The 13,401-nt window shown below is 39.6% G+C and overlaps 1 protein-coding gene across 1 annotated transcript in view; it reads left to right on the forward strand.

Annotated features, from left to right (window-relative positions):
- Nucleotides 1–13,401, forward strand: part of CWF19L2 (CWF19-like 2, cell cycle control (S. pombe)) — a 64,648-nt gene that overhangs the window by 21,317 nt on the left and 29,930 nt on the right. The gene's annotated exons all lie outside the window — the stretch shown is intronic.

The following is a 13,401-nucleotide window of genomic DNA, read 5'->3' on the forward strand; positions in this document are numbered from 1 at the left end:
GAGCAGGAGGCAACCTTCAGAGTCTACAGAAAGAAGAAAACTTGGGTGAATATGTAAAAGAGACTTTTGGGCTGTATGAAGTGACTAACACTGAACTAAATATTTTAATTTCATTTGTGATAGAATCAAGTGATGCTTGTGTCCAGATAATTATGTCTAACTTGTCGTGGGCATTTTGAGAAAAGCCGAGTTGCACTTTGAGCCCTAGTGAACTGTACGAGAAGACTGCAGTACCATAGAGTTTCTGAGTTAGGATAAGTGATGAAAACGAACAGTTATTGAATATAAGGAGACAGCAGAAGATTGTGGAGACTCAGCATTTAAAAAATAACTTACATGTGCTCATGGTTTACCTCTAAATGCAGTTTGTACTTTTGTACAACTCTTGATATAAGAGCATTGCTTATGAGGAAGTTACCTCTGCCATTGTCAGTACCAGTCAATAACTGATGTAATTTATGCTTTTATTCTGTATTTTTACTTAACAAAATATATCTGGAATATTAGAACTCCTTTGAGGCACATCATATGTAGTGGGTCTTTTTGAGGTACAAAAAATTAGGAGGTAAAATTTAAATGAATAAAGGGGCAGAATAGAGGATATTTCAATTGGAAGGGACCTACAATGATCATCTAGTCCAGCAACGATCACCTAGTCCAAGCTGGAAAGGCAGGTTGAAAACAAGTGGAAAAAAGGTGATTCTTCACAGAATGGTTGCTCCAGGTTGTGGATGCGGAGGGCTCAAGTAGATACAAGGAGAGACTGGACAGGTCCATTAAAAAATAATTCCCTTGAGGATTGTACAGGAATGATGCCTGGCTCTTAACTGCTGGGTCACAAAGTCTTGGAGGCATCCTTTCTTTTCGTACTCTTCATCAAGCATTCACTTTTGGCTCCTGCTGGAGAAGGCGTGTTGGGCTTTGGTTTGATGCAGTATAGCCGCTTTTATATTTTAATCTGCATGTAGAAAGTGTTCTTTATGATGATTCTAAATCATTTATGATGTGCATTGTTCGTGTGCTTTGCCTTTTGAATTATTTTCAGAATTTTTTCCATCTTTTCTCGTACTTTCTTTAATATGGTCCCTGTGTAGGAATTAGAGTGAAATCTGCTAAAGGAAAAACACTTTGCTCTTGTATTGCTACAAACTGACTTAATTGTGTTTATTTTTTTTAATCAAAAAGTATATTGACGCGATACAAAATTGGGTGAATCTAGACTTAGTTCATGGGGGTCGATAAATGACGTAGAAGTGTATGCATCTTTTCAAAACGGTTTTAAAGTCCGAAGTATGAGGTGTAAGAAAAAAAGCTTCTCCTCTTACTCTATTCCATAGCAGTTCATCAGTATGCAGTAAACAGAAAGTAGTCTCTGCTGAGCAATTGTTAGAGACAGTTCTTAATAATGACGAGTTGTGTTTAAAATACGAAATCAATACAAAATTTATTGAAAGGCAGAAGGTGGTACTTGAAGCAAAATAACATGGTAGAGGATATACTGCCACAGAGTCTTTAGAAGAAGAGAATGAGGTTCTGAAAAACTGTGGTTTTAAGATCGACCTTTTAAAAAATAGCTTAAAAATGTCAGTGATTCCTTTGAAAAAGAGCCAGTTACCTAAAAGTAAGGTGGGTTGTGTGTGTGTTTGTGTATGTGTGTATACACATAAAATGTAGATCGTGATTACAAGTGTAGAACTGGAAGTGAAAGAAAGTAAAAAAATAATCAGTACTTCTGATGTGTGGGTTTTTTTTAAGAAAACAAACAAACAAAACCCCAAAACAAAACCAACATCAAACAAAACAAAAAACCCCAACAAATTGCCCTGAAAAATCGACATTCAAAATTGCAGGTATGCCAGCATGTTTAATTCTAGGTTTGGAAGTTGACACTATAAACACAGATATTTTCTGCAATAAAAATACTTGGTTGTCAAAATTTACCTGTAATGTGTTTCAGTAACACATAGTTAAGCGGCCTTTCATGACATAGCCAAAGCAGAACCTAACCGCAGTTGTAGTAATGCTTTTAGAGTCAGAGTATACAAAAAACCATGAAAATAAATATTTAAAACTGCTTCTCAGAAAAATACTGTTGCGGCACTCCCATAAAAGCTAGAATGTTGGGGATTAATGGTCCTTGCTAAATGTGCAGTGGAAATCTGTGATTTCATTTGGACCTTAGGATGGTGGGGAGATACAGCAACAGATGGCTCTTGGCCTCTTTACTCTCGGATGTTTTCAGCTCATCAAAATTTCTAATTCCCGCTGTTCCATCACACTCGAATCTTGTCTGCAGGATGGCTGTGCCATTCTTTCTTCATGAAAAGCTTGTGTTTTTGGTGCAGAGACTTGCCTAGCTCTGACTTGAACAGGGAATAACAAAGGAGGCACACTTCAGCTGAACAGCTTTAGGACCGTCAGTGCGTGCTTTTTAAAAACAATAGGCACACGCAGCTTCTGGCGAGTGTATTTCCTGAAGACTCTTGTTGATGTCAGTAAGAGAAGATTGCGTGATTATTTATAAGACAAAAACATATTAAGACAAAGCGGCTTAACTTCCTGAATGTAATTTTATAGGAAATTGGGTTTTGCAATTAAAAAGGACTGGAGAAATTGTATCAGTAACTACATGATGTGAAATACCTTACTGGTTTCAGTACATGTAACAGGTATAAAACGGCAGAGTGGATAAAACTTCTTAGAGTTCAAACCGGTGATACGGAATGCGTGTGCTTTGACACTGGAAGCAAAAGCTGTATCTGAGTGAGCTGCAGCTTGGGTAGCTGGTGGTGCCATGTTTTCTCTCTGCTTTTCTCCCAACACTGTGTGGAATTTCTGCATATTTTTACTGCTGTATCTACCCCTTCACTGTGTTTCCTCAGAGTAAATTCTGGTTTTCTTAACAAAGCTGACACCTCCCCCTGCTCACAACCAGGCAAAAAAGCACCTTCCTGGAACTCTTCCTGGAAAGCCTTTCTGGTGCGGTAGATACTTCCAGTCTGTAATGCAAAGGTAGAAGAACCTCACCGATGCTTCTCTTTGTCCTCGCACAACCTCCTTAAATACACAGTATTAAACCTTTTTGGACCTAAAATAATTTATATGTAAAACCATTTTTAAAAGTGGGAACCATAAATTATCAATATAGTTCATATGTTTAAGCAGCAAAACATAATTGCTGTGTTGCAAATAAGGTTTTGAAAGAGGAGTTTGATCAACCAATGGCTGGACCACCTGGTCTTTAGTGTAATTACATGTTAGATCTCATTAGCCATTGCTGCATTAGGTCTCATTAGCCGATGCGACCAAAATAAAGCAGAAATATTTTATAGAAATAGGCAGTTTAAGAGGAGCAATTAAACTGTGCACCCATACTTCTAAAAGGAACGGAGGCGTTTGGCTTTGGGCCAGCACATCTGCATAATGAGATCCTTGCAGCTAGCAGCACAGATTGCAGGGCTGTGCGCGTGAGGTTTTTACAGAGATTTTTCACGGGTGCTGCACTGACAGCCGTGGAGAAGGGGGACTCTGCTCTGGTGTCTGGAATGGAAGTGCCGCTACCAGCGTCAGTATTAGCTTTACCGTTCTGTTCTGCCTGAGTAGGTAAGGAGGTGCTACAGGCTCCTCGCTTTCTTCTGGGATCTCCCAAATACTAGCGCTGGTAATGGCCTGAGGGTATGGACATGCAGGAGTAGAAGCTTAAAAGGATGCAGAGTTGAATCTTTATTCTGCAACATCTAATCATCCACATTCTTTCTCTGCTTTTCTTTTTTTGAAAGCCCTTTTCTACGTATACTCCTTTAATAATCATTTTTCAGATTAGGCAACTTCTCTTTGTAATAAAAATGCATTATTAAACTCCCTCATATGCCTGAATTCCAGGTTTTTTTGTTGGGTTAATCTGTTGCTCTCAGTTTGTAAAATTACCTTTTCTGATACCGATACCTTTCAGTCAGTGAAAATACCTCACATACTAAGGTAAATCCTTTTCTAAATAATGAATATTGAGGCCTGAACATTTTTGAAACTTCTTACACTAATTTTACTGGACTGTTACTAAATTTTTGTATTTACTTAAGTAAATACTATTTTTATTTACATGTGCCCTCCATCTGCTTGTCACCTTCTTGGTTGTTTATCACATTTCTGACATTTCCTTATATCCGATACCTACAGTGGCTCGTCAATGGTACAGTTAAGTGACTGACCATTTTGAAGTGCAGCTAACAATTTAAAATATCGAACTGCAAATGTAGACCTTTTATTAAAGTTGTGTTTGCAAGCTTATGTCGGTTCCTGACATCCGATATTATTAAATTAGACTTAACTACTAGTTCCAATCTTACTTCCACAGGCTGGCAGTATGTCTCTTCCTGAATTTGATTTGAGGTTTGTGTGCCTGCCCATTCTACTCATGAGATACTATTCTGATTGCCCTATGTCAGAGATGTATAAAGAAAATAAATACTTAGAGCAAACAGAAAGATGTTTGAATGCAGGGATGATTGGTGGCATTCAATATAAAGAGGAGATGAATAAGAAGGTCAGGTTTCTTATTCTGAGTAATAAGCAGTTTAGCTTAAATATTCTTTTTTGTAATATAAGAACAAAGGATTGCTGAATTTAATATAATTTTATAGCAGTAAGACAAAATTAAGCTTCTTACATAATGTGTTATTAATCTGTGTCACTCACTGACTGGGAGAAAGAAAGGCTAGAGACTAAACAGGTAGTAGTTACCTCTAAGTACCTAATAATTTTCTAATAATTAATGTTTTCACTTCTAAATAAGAGATAAGGTTTGGAGGTTTTGTGGTTTGCTTTTTTTCAGTCTCACGCTCTATGCATAAACCTAGCACTACCTGATGAAGATACTCTTACATAGACTAGGCCGTTTCTATAATACAGCTTGCATTCGATTTTCTAATGCTTCTCCTCACAGGTCCTGAGTATGGCAAACCAGCTTTCTGATCTTGTAAAGCTTCTTGTTAATCTATATTAATTGTTCATTTCTCTGTTAGCTTAATACCTTTTGAAGTTTCAGTAGTGATGCTTATTGCTATGTCTGCCGAGTCTTCCTTGAAATACTCGATTTTTAACCTAGGTAGAAGTTTGCTCTTCCTTCCGTACCTCATGCTGCTATTTCTCTTAATCTTTTTTTTTTTTTTCCTGCTGTAAGAAACCCAAATCAAAGATTCAAGTTTTATATAGTGGACTGCTGTTAGAGACCCGTGGCTGTTTTTATTCAGCTTACTGTGGGATTCAAACCTTGGTCTTGGTATGGAGAACAGTCTAGCTACTGATTTTATAAGCATTACCTCATGTTGACAGTTCCATTATTCACAATGAATGGCAGAGCCTGAAGGGTAGCTTAGATGCTTCGAAACCTTTGTTACATGGGGACTGCAGGTAGCATCTACACTGAATTGTCATGGATGAGACATGCCAGCACTGAAGGAGGCAGTACTGCTCCTTCTAAATGGGATTGATTCATCTTTCCGATGACTGTGGTGATCATGTGTGAATGCAACCTGAGAATCTAGCAGAAGGGTAACTGAAATGGGAGAAAAAAGAGCCATGAAAGAGAACAGGAGACAGTGAATGGGAGAAATAAGTATGCCCAGCACTCTGAGAATGCTTCGGTGTCTTTTAGACACTTGATGCACCATACACAATGCTGCTGTCTCCTTTGAGAGCACACGTAGAATCAGTCTTGAGGAGAAAAGACAGCACAGAAGGAACCGTGCCTCGACTGTACCACCCAAGGAGACCTTCTGCTGTGCTCTTTGCAACTGGTCTTGCCTATCCCGCATTGGCCTTTTCAGCCATCAGCGCGCTGCAGTAAGCGTGGGGAAAGCCCTTCCCAAATCTTCGTCCGCGAAGCCAAGCCGTGATGATGATGTTATTATAAGGACAGATTTTTCCGATAGAGAAGTAAGACAATATTCAGAGCATTTCCATTGGCCGTAGACTATAGGAGAAAGGAAACAGTGATATGTTTAGTCCAACATCTCATTTGCCCATGGCATTTGGCAAGCTACAGACTTCTACAGCCAACGAGTGATGCTGAGCTTGGTTGTTCCTTCATTACAGCTGCAGTGTAGCTCTTGGCACATGTTAGCTCTCATCTTACGCAGCGTGCAGCTTTTTGTTGTCTCTCTAATTAATAAAACCTATATTTGTTTTTCCTATCTGTAGTTGCTCCCTGTCCCACATATACTGACTCTTAAAACATATTTTATTCTCTTTAGCTATTAACACTGAGAACCAGTTCCAGTTGGGTAGATCCTATCTCAGATGCTTGGCCCCGTGTTTGTTCCCCGTGTTTGCAGTGTTTGTTCCTCAAATTCAGCCACGCACCTCGTGGCAGCGCTTTTCCATTTCCTCCTGCTGGATTATGGAACAGGCATCATCTGTGGAGACTTCAAAAATCTTTTTCAGAACTGCATTTTGTTTATGTATTTAATTTAAAGCATTTATCTTTCAAAAGCAGACTTTTCTACTTCGTGTTGTTCTGTTGGGTGTAAATCACTGTATAGCGGTTTGTACTTTTGGTGAGAACAACTGTGTAATTTGCATATTTAATTGGCCTGAAGTGAAAATCGATGTTCCTTAATTAACGACAACGAACAATTCTCCTCTCATTCTGTAAACACAGAATAGCTTTGTTCATTTCAGACTGTAAATTGTATTGTTTGTGTGGCAGTCATTCAGTCACTATCCCTGAATCTTGCAATGTCTTTTCCAACTTTAACATTTGGTAATATTTAAGGTACTTTAATATCGATGTTTAAAACATGTATTATACTTATAGAGATAATATTTATCTGATGATAATTATTAATAATTACTATCAGCAACATTTCTGTTTATAATATAGCTCAATATGTTTAATATTAAATACTATGTGTTCAATAAGACATTAATTCAGAAACTTGAGAGGTTTAAAGTAAGCTATATATGGCCATGCCACTGCTTGAAGAAATAATACATCCTCCAGTTATTAAAATCAGGTTAAAACAGAAGCAAAAAGCCAGACTCAAGTGAGTCTCTACATAAAGCACAACAAGGTTGTACTGTCTCTTGTGTGGAAGGTGGTAACTGTTCCAGGGAACAACTGTAAGATCTCCTCTGCAATTTCACAGCTCGTTAGTAGGGAAGGAAGTGGTTGCTCCATGCTTGTGCTCTGCTGAATGCCACAGAAGTGTTACTGTGTGCCACGTAACATAACCACAGGAGTGCAGCTCTGTAAAAGTGTAAACAAAGTATCTACAGATAACATGAGTTCTGAGTACGCTCTTTCAGGTAGGTTGGTACCCACGCCTCTTGAAATCCTTCAGAGAGTCTGACACTTGGGCGTGTCATGGCTTTTCCCTGCAAAGGCTCTTGCCCTGAATGTCGCGTTAGTTCAGGTGTAGAAGGATTCTGTTTGTTGTTCCACTTGTGTGAGTTTGTCCATTACTAATGTCAGAAGCATTGTCCTGTAATTCCCAGAATCGCCCTTTGGCGCATTTTAAAGGTTTATGTTGTAATTCCTACCATCCACTGTTTTTGTACCGAGACCTCTTTAAATGGTGTAATAGAAGCTGAGGATGTGGATATTGAGTATTGGAATTCTTTTTGGGAGGTCTAGTGAAAATCATCTTTCATAGCAGCTCGCTTGGAAACTTCTTTTGCTGATATTTCAATTTAAAGATGATTCTTCCTGAAGTTTATTCAACCTCTAATAACATCTTTAATCTTCTAAATAATCACGTCTGGTGTATTTGATCCATTGTATTCACCATGTGTCGGATGCATTTACTTTTAGTCTCTAATATGACCACATCGGTCTTCATGCTGTCTATAGCTGTTTTATCTTTTTATCTGCTCCTTTTGATTTCTCTTTGATGGACTGCTGCTTTTTTTTGTTCTTTGTCTTCTAAAACTAAATAGTATTATAATTTTTTGCCTTTTTCTCAGGAATATTAAATCTAAATGCATTATGGTCACTGTCATATGCCTTGTGTCGGGACTCTGGACTCTTTGAAATTAGAAACTGTTAGAACTGGAAATTAGAACTGTTGTTCTACAGTCCTTGATGTTAGAATCTTTCTAATACCTAACTTGCATTTCTTCTGCAACTTAAACCTTCTTCTTTTCCTCTTATTCATCGCATACAACATTCACAAATATCTATTTTGTTTGCTTTGATTTACGTGCAGAAATAAATGACAAAGCCCTAGGAACTTGTGTCGGTTACCTCTTCATTATTATATCCAGAATACTCCATTTGCATTTATATCCTATTTAAAAGCGTGCTGTACTTCTTGCTTCTTGTTCATGTCGTATTTTTTCTCCACCCTGTCGTCCTTTGTCTTTGCTCGTCTACTGCGAATCTTTTTCCTTTTTTGTTGTTGTTGCTATGTTTTCAAATTAATAGAGCTTTTAATGCTGTAGCGATAACTAGGTCTCACGCCTGTCTGAGCAGCATACTGATGATGTGACAACACAGTCCCCCCTGCTCTGGTTGTCTCTGTCTCTAGCTGGGTTTGATCTTTAGCACATGACAGTTGTGGGGTGGAGGCACATGACCTTTTTCTCCTGTTGGGTTGAATCACCTCTTCTCCCCCTCTCAACAGAGAGAAAACACCTTGTCTTGTGAAAAAGTAACAGCTAAGGCACTTCCCTGGCTGATGCTGGAAATCAGTAGAGTTGTATGTGTATTCTCTGAAAATATTGTTACTGGAGCCAGACTAGTGTTGGACATCTGGGTTTGGTTTGCAAAATGAGATTTTCCCTTGGCATGATACAGAAGAGAGAAGTCTGACTTCCTTTGACAACTTTTTGGTCCATAACTTCCACCTTTGCATGACCTTTCATGGAAAAAAAATACTGCAGTACAGAATTTTCAGGCTTTATTGGAGTTTCTGGAACAAGGTTTTGTTAGGCAAGGATGGCAGATGTAAAGCAGACAGCAGCTGTTTGGCAGAAAATAGCTTCAAATTGAGATTAATGAAGTTGTTTATAAGATTTGACAAAGTCTGTCCTAGTATCACCAGATTTAGTGATGTCCCCATTATTTGCTTTAATTTAATCAACCTATTTACCTAAACGTCTTTGTAGTATAATCAAGAAGCTCTCAGGCTTTTAATTTTTTGGTTTTTTAATTCTTAATCTTTTCAGAAAGTTAAATACTTGTTTTTCTGGTGAAGAATTTCTGCCTTTTTTTACTTTCTGTTTATGTATGCGCGCGTGTGTGTGCGCGCGTATCTTTACTTAACTCTGAGGACACTAATATGAAGTGGGAATATACTGTTGTCCTTGTTTTGGAGAGAGCTGAGCTGACCCGGCTCTTGACGGGACATCCATCATCTGAACGGATGAAAAGGTAGTAACTTCCCTTCCAGATGAGATGGTAGTTGGTGGGGACAGATGAAGGAACAGTGCTTAGCACTCTGAGCTTTACTTTTAGGCAGCTGGCAACAATAGAGTAAGCTGCAACTGTGAACACCTAGAAATGAAGTTTGCAACAGCTGAGGTGAAATGAAGTATTGAAGCAGTAGTTTGGGAAATGGATATATTCATTCTGCTCCCTGGTGTTTTGTCTGAGGGACTGGAATCCATGTAAGTGCCTTCGTCACTGAGCTGTAGTGCTCCATTTTTATATGTGCTGATAAATTCTGTCTGACCTGATGAGTCCTCCATGCCTGTTCTTCACTCCTGCTCTACAGGTGTTCCAGCCCTCTTCCTCCTCTTTCTGCTTGGTGGGTAGAGAAGTTGTGAGAGATAGATTCATAATTTTCCTGAGCCGCACTGAAGTTAAATGAATGAATTCTATTCCTCCAGAATACTTTTACAAACGGGTATGTTTTTCTGAGTTAGATCTGTGGTCACAGCCCTTTTTAATGAGCTCAGGAATGTTAACGAGCACTGCACCTGAACTAACTCAACCAGGGATAAGGGTGCTTAGCCCGGGCATTCCAGTTGGGTTTGCACAAGGAATAAGATGGTAAGCCATCCATCTCTGGCAAAATGGGAGCAGCTTCAGGTGTGCTCGGAAGCATAACTCAGTATGACTCTAGAACTCCACCGAGAAAAACTCAGATGCCCGTAAGATCCTAAGTGCTGACTGAAGAATAGACTAGGAGTTCAGGGATTATCCTTTTTCTCCAAAATAGGATGCCTTCACTTGTAGGTAATTCCTTGAGGCAGGTGTTTGCTTTTGGTCTTACAGTTCTGAACATGCCCAATACAATAAGGGTGTACACTGTCTGACAAAATGTTCCTGTTGTTCCAAGGAAATCGAGGGATCTCCTCTGTGCTCACACAAGTGATAGTGATTTTACTGTCCATTCGCCTGTCGCTGGCTGACAGATTGAACTGAAGCCAGAAAACTGACAGCTTGAGTTTCCCATGGGTAAGGGTTTTGAGCTCTTACACCAGTTATAATAAGCATATCAAAGAAAAAAAAGAAAATTCTTAAGCATCCTTCATTTGGCTCATGGGTCATAAAAAGGGTTCCGTGGTTTTTCAGGTGATAGTAATTGTGAAATAGCTGATAAGATGTGCATTTTGTGCTGTTTGTCTCATGAAAGAGAATAGGTTAGAGCTTACTGCCTGCAATAATCATCGTAAGCAAACTTTTTGCTAAGAAAAAAAGATTTCTTACCAGTAAGGTGCTGATTACAAGGAAAGCAAAGGCGATGTCGACATTTGCACAGCTCTACGTCCATTGTAAAGGAGCAGTTGTATTATGTTCTATATAAAGAACACAGGAAGTCTGCTGAAAGATTGTTTTGTATCTGTAACAATGTTAAATATTAAAATATAGAGTAGAAAATTGCTGTAAAGCTTCCAGCTGATCGTACAAAAGATTTTAATATGAAAATACATTTATAAGAAATTAATTTCTGTTTAGTTTTACAGAGGGGGGACATGATAGCTTTCTGTATCTTAGTATTTGACAAAACTGATTATCTCACTCAACCATGTTTCAACGCTACATACTTAAAACATTAAAAAAATAAGAATTAATTCAGAATGTTTTTCTACTGTATTTTGTCCAGAGCTACAACAGTTTTGGGAGAATGAATGCTTTACGCTTGTTTCGGTTGCCCATTTCCCTCTGTAATCTTATTTGTTTATGGGATCTTTTGAAAATTACTTTCTTGCAATTCTGTGAGTAGTAACTTGGTGTAATAAATTGCATGTGCATGATTTAGGGTAGCATTTAGCCTCTAGAATTGTCGTTACTTTGTATAATCTACGAGATGGAATCTACAGCTCAGAATGTGATTAGCTGGCTCACAAAACTCTTTTTTGATGTGCTGTCAGCCAAGGATTGCAACTCTTTTTTTTACAGAGTTGCCCTCTAATCTGTCTTCAGCCTTTGCCAGTGCACGAGTGTGTCCTCAGGTGCAAGACATTTGTTTGAGGTTCCTGTCAGCCTGTTCTTTGGAGCTCCCTCTGAATGGCAACCCTACCATGTCCCCATGCCGCCTACCTGGTGTCTCAGCAAGCTTTCCAAGAGCGCATTCTGTTCCATTTGCCAGAGTGAAGTTAAGTTGTGTTGATAGAGACACACCCCTGAGGAATGGCATCTGTAACAGCGTGCTAGTTAAACTATGAGAAGTGCCAGTTAGACTTTGAAGTATTGACAGCTGCTCTTTGAGCCTGGTAATCCAAACAATTTCCCACTCGTCTTGCAGTCTACACATCCCTCCAATTTGGCAACAAAAATGCTATGAGACTACATTGAAAACATTGCAGACTTCAAGGTAAATAACATCTCTGTTACTCTCCTTGTGCACTGAACTAGTCATCTCAGTGCAGAGGACAGGTTTATCAGGCGTGATTTGCTATTTGCAAATCCGTGTTGCTTGTTCCCAGTCACCTTGCTGCTGTTCTTGGGCTTGGAAGCATCTTCCTCAAGGGCTCGTTCTGTAATTTTTTTTCGGACTGAGGTGGGGGTGGTCATCCTGCTGGTCCCCAGGTGTTTCTTCTTCATCTTTTTGAACGTGATGGTATACATTTACTTTTTTCATGGGATCCCCCAATTACCACTGTTCTTCAGATGTGACAGGGAAAGAACTCTTGTCCACCCTAGGACACAATCCCATGTAGATCTATAACCTAGCATATTTCCGGTTTGCTGAAGTGGTCCTTAAGTTGATCCTTCTTTCCTGCAAGTAATAGTTCTGTTCTCCAAACGCTACTGCTAGGCACTCGGGCCTGAGAAACCTTAAGAGCTGACCTTGCTGGTAAAGACTGCAAGGTATTGAGTGTCTTAGTCTCTTTCCTGTCCTTTGTCTCTACATCTTTCCTCTCTTTCAGCAGCAGGCCTGGGTTGTCCTTGCTGGTGGAAGGATAATCCAGTATGCTCATAGAATCCCTTCTTTTCATTCTTTACATCTCCTGCTATTTCAGCGTCTTGCTATTCAGCTGTGGGTTTCCTAATTCTATCCCTGCATGCCTGGAAAGTGCTTTCTGTGGTTCTCCTGGGTAACTTGGCTCAAGTTCCACCTTCTGTGAGGTTTCATTTCGGTTTTGAGCTTCATTAGAGATTCCCCATTTAGCCAAATAGCAGAGCAAATGGACCCTTCTCATTCTCTCTGGAGGGTGTCCTTGAAGATCAGTAGCTTCTCTTGGGCACCCTTGTCATTGATGACTATCTCTCCTGAGATCCAACCAAGCAGATCCCTGAAGTCTGTCTTCTCCTAAACCAGCGTTTTTTCTTTGTTCTGTTACTTGCCTTCCTCATTTCCATTAGAAATCTCATGGTTGCTGCAGCCAAGGCAGCTGCTGACTTCCATGTTCCTGATTAGGCTGGTTCTTAACTTGTGAGCAGAAATTCAGTAAAGCAACACTCCTAGTCAGTTTGTTCAGCATTTGTGTCAGTACTTGTCCTCAACACGTTCAAAATCTGCATTACTTGTGCCCTACTTATTGCTGTTCCAGCAGATGAACTGGTGGTTCTGTTCCACCGAGGGCCAAGGTTAAGTGTGTGAAAGCTTCCTTTGTGTCCCTGTCGTAGAATCACAGAATAGCAGGGGTTGAATAGACCTCAGGAGATCATCTAGTCCAACCCCAGCCCTGGATCCCCTTAGAGCAGGTTGCCCAGGATTGTGTCCAGGTGGCTTTTGAATACCTTCAGAGGAGAGAGTCTCCACAGCCTCTCTGGGCAGCCTGTTCGAGTGCTCTGTCACCCTCAAAGTAAAGAAGTGTCCTGTGTGTGCCTCTCACCTCACATTTCCAGCACCTCAAGAGCTAGGTACCCTCCTCACGATTCCCAAATTTCTTTTGGTATGTAGAAGCAGTAATTAAGTACGAGTGTGGTTTAAGGGAGACTGAATGTGTTTGCCCTCCAAAGGCAGATGACGTACTTGGCTTATATCAGATAAATGCTTGGGTTTGTTTCCC

This window comes from Buceros rhinoceros, unplaced genomic scaffold, assembly GCF_000710305.1.
Source record: "Buceros rhinoceros silvestris isolate BGI_N320 unplaced genomic scaffold, ASM71030v1 scaffold7919, whole genome shotgun sequence".
Taxonomy (NCBI): Eukaryota; Metazoa; Chordata; class Aves; order Bucerotiformes; family Bucerotidae; genus Buceros; species Buceros rhinoceros.